Here is a 7,068-nt window from a genome sequence, read left to right as displayed (position 1 = left end):
CTTCTGCTGAGGCCTGCGTGGCTGCGGCTGTTCCCACCAGACACATGGCTCAGCCTTTCCCTTTCCTTTGCTCCCGGTGATGGATCGGGGCAGGGATCCCTCGCACGAGGCCGTGGGGCTCCGCCAACCCCCCGCCTACGTTTCCAACCCAGAACAATTGTTTGGTGCAGACATGAAAGCCCGCGGCCGGGCTATCTGAAGCCACCCTCCCCTGCGAGTAATTTCCAATGCGATAATCTTTCCAATTATTCTCCTGGGCTGCGACTGCTGCAGAAAGCAAAGCTGCCCCCCATGAAGGGCTCCACATCTTGGAAGCATTAGGGACCCCTTTCGCTGCCGGGGCATGCAGCGTCGCAGCGATGGCAGGCCGGGAGCCGCCCTCCCGCCCCTCCGTCCCCTGCTCTGGGTGTTTCCAGTTCATTAAAATCACAGACACATTTTTCATCTCTTTATTTCTACCACTGTCATCGTCATTGTTTCAGGCTGGTGCAAATTGGGAACTGGCCGTGCACTGACGCTGCTGCTCCGCTCCACCCGGCAGCCACCCTTGCCCTCAGGACGCACAGGAGGGCCCCGCTCCGGGGATGGGGACAGGGACCAGGATGGCACCAGCCTCCTGCCACTGCTCCGCTGGGGGCTTTTACACCCATGTGGAAAATAATTATGTGACGGGATTTCACCATTAATAACAAGGAAAAGGAAGAATTCAGTGAATGCGTAACTTCAATGGAGAGCAAGAAGGTGCCAGGGCTGCGTAAAGTTGCTCAGTGCAGTAGGATGCTGCTGGAGAACCAGGAGCTTCATCCAACTGGGAAGAATGGCAGAGGGTGTTTGAATAAAATGGGAACAGCGCAGCCTTCCAGGGAGGCAGGGATGTAGGGATGCAGGGATGTGGGGATGCGGGGATGTAGGGATGCAGGGATGCGGGGATGTAGGGATGCAGGGATGCAGAGATGTGGAGTACAAGGTTTTTGGGATGCAGGGATGCGGGAATGAGGGGATGCAGGGATGCAGGTCCCGACCTGATGATCCCTCTGCCCACCACATCCCCCTCCCCAGCCCCAGGGTGCTGAGGACTCCTCAGCTCCGCTCAGCTCAGCTCCGCTCCTCTGGCCCTGCTGGGGAACTTGGCAAAAAGAAGGGAGAGGATTGCTGAGCGGAGCAGAGCCCAGCTCTTGATCTGTTCTAGGAAAATAGAGGCCACACCAAGAACTTTCTGAAATTCCTTCCCCAAGCCTTGGCTGAAAGCCGCTGCCTCTTTGCCGAGGCATTTAGACCCTGGCAGCGCTGGGGCTCGAGCCCCGGCCTGGCCGTGCTGTCCTGCCGCTTTCCAACATCCTGGTTTAGGGAGCTGCAGCCTTTGTAAGGGCTCGGTCTCCCCGGCCTGTGCACCATTGCAGGTGTCCAGGCACAGAGCTGCCCCTGCCAGGCACCTCCTGGCCCCTCTTTGTCACTGGAGATGCAGAGTGGTGGCTTCTTCAGGCCAAGGGACCCTCAGCATTGCTCTCCCCCCTGCACGCTGGCAAATTCCTTTCACATGAATGGGAAATATGAGTTCTCCTCTTCTCTTTGTTGTTTTTTTTGTTGTTTTTTTTTTTTTCAGGAAAAAAATGCGTAAAAAAAATAATCAAATCAAATCCTATTTGTTTGTGGTCTCAGTGGTCTCCAGTTGTTTGGTTGAGTCTGGAGCTCAATGCGATGCTGTTGGGATGGCTACGGACTGCGCACACCCCAAACCCGCTGTAAACCTGGGCTTTCCCAGCCCTGCCATCGGCCACACGAACTGGGGCTCGTCTCCACGTGGTGGATGTCCCCATGTCTCCACTGAAACTGGGAGCGGTGGAGCCGGAGCGGATTCGGCTCACGGAGTGGCTGCTGGCCCCATTTCGGCCGGGCTGGCTGGAAGAGGCTCGGGGAGAGGTGGGAGGCACGGTGGGCATCTGCTGGGAGCTCAGGGTTTGCTGTGTGGTCTTCCAGGGGGGGCTCAAATTAGCAAACCAGCATTGTTAAAGAGCTGAAAACATCAGTAACCTCTAATTATCCCCTTTCCTCACGGGAGGAGGCATTTTGCACCCGGGGGAGGCTGTGCCACACATCACTCTTTCATCGCAATATTTTGGTATTTTCCCCCAGTGCTGATGATTGGAACCAGCCGAGCTCCCGTGGCGTGGCCCTGCTCCTGTCCCTCGGCGGGTGAGCACCGCCGTGCCGGGAACCCCGGAGACCCCCACCCATGGGGAGCATTACCGCAACCCTCATGGGACCCCCGTTCTTGGGGAGGTCTGTGAAAGCCAAACCAAAGCAGAGATCAGCATAGAGGCATCTCTCCTCCTGCAAAGAGGTGACATGGGTTTAGTCCCCGGCCCTGAGGGGCTGTGCCTGCTCTGAGCGGCATCAGGTCCCTTGAGACCGGGATCACGTTCTGCATCCCGGAGCATCCCTGGACCAGGGCTGGGGGGCACAGCAGGAGGGTCCCTCTGCCTGCAGGAAAGTGCTGGAGCTTCACCGCCGCGATGGGTGGCTGTGTCTGCGCTGTTGGACAAACAGCCAGGGAAGAGCGAGGATGGATGGAGTGGTCGAGTCGAGGGCACCGGGTCACAGTGTCCCTCCCTGCTGTGGTCCCCTCTGAGCCAGGACAGAGCTGTCCCCCAGGCTGGGGAGCTGTAAATACCCGAGCCATGGGGAGGAGAGATGGCACGCCGAGAGTGCCTGGAGTGCGTGCGGGGCTGGGAGGAGGACTGGGATATTTGGAAATGTATTTTTTCTGCTTTCACAGTGCAGCATACATTTTTCCTTCATTTAATCTTTTTTGCTCAAATTCCCAAGCGAAGAATTCTTTCCATGAGCTGGAGCCTGCTGCAGCGGCTCTGCGCCCGGCTGTGGGCACTGGGAACTGGTTGGGGACTGTGCCCCCCATCCCTCCTCCAGCCCCAGCAGTAGTGATGCTCAGGGACTGGCGTGAGGGTTGGGGCAGCCTCGGCCCCCCTGACACCATCCCTGGTCATGCTTCGGCTCCCCCTCGCCCACCCAGACCCCCTTTTCCTCCCGCTCCTGTGGTTCAGTGCTTTTCGGGATGATGGCGAAGCTGAACCTCCTCTGTGTGCTTTGAGAGGGAAGCCGCCCGCAACCCAACAGCGTTTTAAACAGCTCAGACTTTGTCTTTATTCCAGCTCCTGAAAATTTAATTTGTTAGTGGCATAAACAGGATATAAAAGGCTGGAAAAAAAAGGAAAAAGGAGAGGGGAACATTTTTCTCCATGGCTTTGCCTGCAATGGAGGAAGCGACCTGTGGGGACCACATCCCTTGGTACTCCTGTGCAATAGTAAAACTCCTCTCCTAATGGCAAACAGACCCTGGGGACCGGCTCCATCCAGCATCCTGGGATGGCTCTTGACCCTTGGGGTTTTGTTGACACAAAGGTCTGCTCTTCACAATGTCTCCTCTTTCCTTCTGTTTTTTTTTGTTTTTTTTTTTTTTTCATGGTGTTCTACAAAATTCACGGTGGTTTATGCTGCTCTTTGACGTCACCCGCCAGCCAGGTGGTAATAATTTTCCCGAATGTCGGCTAAATACAATTATCACTCTATTTTCACTTCAGAATATTAAAGTTTTTTGTCCCTCCTGTTATTAATTCTGAGAAAAGCCTTTATAAGTCACCATGACAGATGGCCGCTGGCCCCTCGGCGGTGACAAGCTCATGTCCCCACGTCCCTGGGGCAGTGGCAGCCACTGCTGGGCCTGTGACCACTGTCCGGGCTGGCCTCAGCTGTGCCCCATCCTCAGGCTGTGCCTCTGGCTGTGCCAGAGGGATGGGAGGCTTTGCCCAGGGGACACGGGGACCAGCGCCAGGAGCTGGGATGTCAGCAGGGTGAGGATGGAGCCTGGAGCTGGGAGAGCAAGGAGAGACCCGTGTCCCCATGGGAGACCCAAAGCCCCGGTTCCCATGGACGGGGCAGGATGCACCAGGGACGTGCAGGGCAGTTCTGCTGCTGCTGCTGGGACCGAGGGCTGGGGCTGCATTTACAGTGATGGCAGAGCAGGTGCTGGTCGCTTCTTCAACTCAGCTGCGTGAAATCAAGCCTTACCCACAGCTTTCTGTGCCTGGGGACGTTTGCCCTGCTGTTTCCCATCCCTGTGCCAGTGCAGTACGGTCTATCAAAGGACTAACTCATAGACTTAGGACACGCTGTTTCCTTCTGGCTTGCTGTCCAAAGCATGAGCACATCTGCAGTTTTGGCCAGGACAGGCAGGAGCAGAGGAGCCATCGGCTTCGGTCACGGTACAAATCGCATCCCGCTGCCAGCAGGTTCACGAGGGTCAGGTTTGCTGTTAAGGGTCCAATTTCAGCTGCAGCCAGCAGGACCTGCGGCAGCGACCAAAGCTCACCCAAAGAGGTCAGATTTTAAGCAAACTGGATTAAAACAAAGCTCCAGCACAGAGACACGCCATCACAGCCTTCGGCAGCTGAGTCCCAGCCAGGCAGGGGGATGATGCTAACACAGGGTTCTCAGCCCTGGCACGTGCTGGCATGAAGGACAGCCGCACACCGGCGTTTGCCTTCCCTGTGGGCATCCAGATGGGCACCCTGCTTGTCCCCGACTCCCCAGGGGCAGCCTATTCACTGCGTCCCCTCGCCGGCAGCCTCGACGTGCACCAGGAGCCGCGGCTGCAGTGGGGCACGTGCAAGGCTGGCCCGGCAAGGGCAAGCGATGGCCGCGGGCACCGGAGCCACGAGCGCGGCGGCTGCCTCCACAGCCCTCCCCAGGGCTCTGCAGCTGCCAGGGGGAATTTCCCCAACCAGGACCAGGAGCCTGCCCAAAGCCTTTGTCTTCTGCTGAATTCCAACTGGTGAGAGTCATCCACTGGAGTCAGAGGATTTACCCTCCTGGGGAATTATGTGCAAGAGGGAACCATGTAGTCACATTAAAATTATTTGAAAAAGGATGGGACTTCTGAGTGCTGTCTCACGTGGAGCCAGGAACATCCATCTGACTGATGCTTCCATCTGTCTTTCTCAATAGTTTCCTTAAATAGCACAAATATTAAAAGAAATTCAATTGGAATTTGGCATAAATGATTCTTAGGAGAGCAGAAGAGGGCCAGCTACTAAAATACCACTGGCTTGCTCCCTTCCAGTAACAAACACATGATTTTCACTGTTAGGAAACCAGAGGCAGATGATAGCTGTGCCCGGCGGAGAGGAGGATGCTCTCTGGGTCACCGATGCTTTGGCTTTGCTGGGAGAGCCGTGCCGGCTGTGCCCGGGGCGAGGGGCACGGTGGGCATAGCCATGGCGCCCATCTTCCCTGGGGAATCCTGGCTCCCTGGCAGCCAAATAATCTGCGGAAATGCTGCAATTTCAGGTTTCCAGTCTCTCTGAAAGCCCAGTCCCGCTGCTTCAAGTCCCAGGTTCCCGACCCTGCACCGTGCAGCGCATCTCCCTGCCTTTTCTTGGAGAAAGCTTCCCCGAGCCCCCGCCACACACAGACAGGGGTGGCGGATCACTGCAATGGCAGGAAGAGATTTCTGAGCAATTTTTACACTGTGTCTCAGTTCCTTGAAGACCTCCCCTGCCTTTTGTTTTTAGTTTCACCTCCCATCAGCTCTCCCCGGAACACCCGCAGTGCTGCTGAGCGGGAAGTTGGGTTTATGGCCTGGCTCAACGTGGGGGACTTTTCGCCATCGTCTTTGCTCTTATTTCATCCGTCCAGCTCAGCTGCTCCTCAGTGGGGAAATAAAGATGTCAGAGTCTCAGTGGCACATGGGGGATGGAGATCAATGTCGGCTGCGAAGACGGGGCTCGGCGCGCGCCCTTGCCCACGGGGATGCTGGGGCGGCTTTCTGCAGAGACCCTGCCCCGCTGCCGGCCCGCTGCCGGGGAGGAGTTGAACAAAATCTTCCACAACCCTCAACCTTCACGTCCGTCTCTTTCTTTCACCTTCTCCGGTGAATACCGAGGTCTAAGCGCGATGGTTCACACAGTGAGCGAGCACATCTTTCCTCCTCCCAGGGCTCACCCCATTCCACCATCCCCATCTCTGGCTACCTGCAAGCACTGCCTGAACATCACCTCTGCCCAAGAAATCCCGGCTCATCCGTAACCACCGGCCCTGTTACCACAAATGAGCCCCAACACCGGTGCGATGCTCTTCCCGCAGCCCATCGGTGAGCCCATCGGTGCCGGCCAGTGCCGAGCCCGTGCCGTGCGAGCCGCCGTGGTGTTTTTCCCGCTCTGACAGCTGTACGGAAATTGGAAGGCGACGCTGACATGTGTCAACAATAACCAGCGAACAAGCGCCGACGGCGGCGGCTGTCCCCACCACCTAGAGGAGGCTGGCCACTCTTGGCTGAAATCACGACAAATTGCGGCTGGGAAGCAGGAGTATTGTTTCAATTATTTTCATTATATAAAGTCAAGCCATTTAATATATTCTGCCTCAAAGGGGCTCAACTAAAGAGATAAAATAAACACTGGAAATCTGCTCCACTGGCACGGACCAGGAATTCGGTTTCGACACCAAACCTTCCCTCCCACCTCCCACCTCGCCACTCGCCTTCCCTTTCCTCCTCCCGGCTCCCTCTCCTCCTCCCGCTGTCCCTCGGCCTTCGGCGCTCCTCGACACCAATTCCGTCTTCGGGATTTGCTTCTGTTTTGGCAGCTGGAGCGCTCGGAGGCTGCACAGCCGCACCAGCAGCCGGGGCCGGCGTGGAGTCGGAGGAGCTGCGCTGGTGGGAGGGGAGCGGGAGCTCCGGTGCTCTCTCTGGGATGAAGGATTTGATTTAAGGCAAACCTTAAATCTCTCAGGGTGCTGCATCCCTTCGAGAGCAGCGGGACCAGCGGGCGGCACAGACCCAGAACCAGCTGGAGCGTGGCGGGAGGAGGAGGAGAGCAAGCGTGCCGCGAGCGTGCTGCAGGCTGCTCCGCACGCTTGGCTGACGCCAGAGCTGGGGTCAGCCACCTTCATGCCATCCTCCCTGCCGGGGAGAGCCGACGGCGTCCTGGCACCGAGGGGCCTCCCCGGCTCTGCGTGCTGGCACGGGAGGCGACGAGAGGGGCTGGGGGGGGC

Source organism: Charadrius vociferus, unplaced genomic scaffold (assembly GCF_000708025.1).
Source record: "Charadrius vociferus isolate BGI_N301 unplaced genomic scaffold, ASM70802v2 scaffold259, whole genome shotgun sequence".
In the NCBI taxonomy this organism is placed as follows: Eukaryota; Metazoa; Chordata; class Aves; order Charadriiformes; family Charadriidae; genus Charadrius; species Charadrius vociferus.
This window is presented reverse-complemented; position numbering follows the sequence as displayed.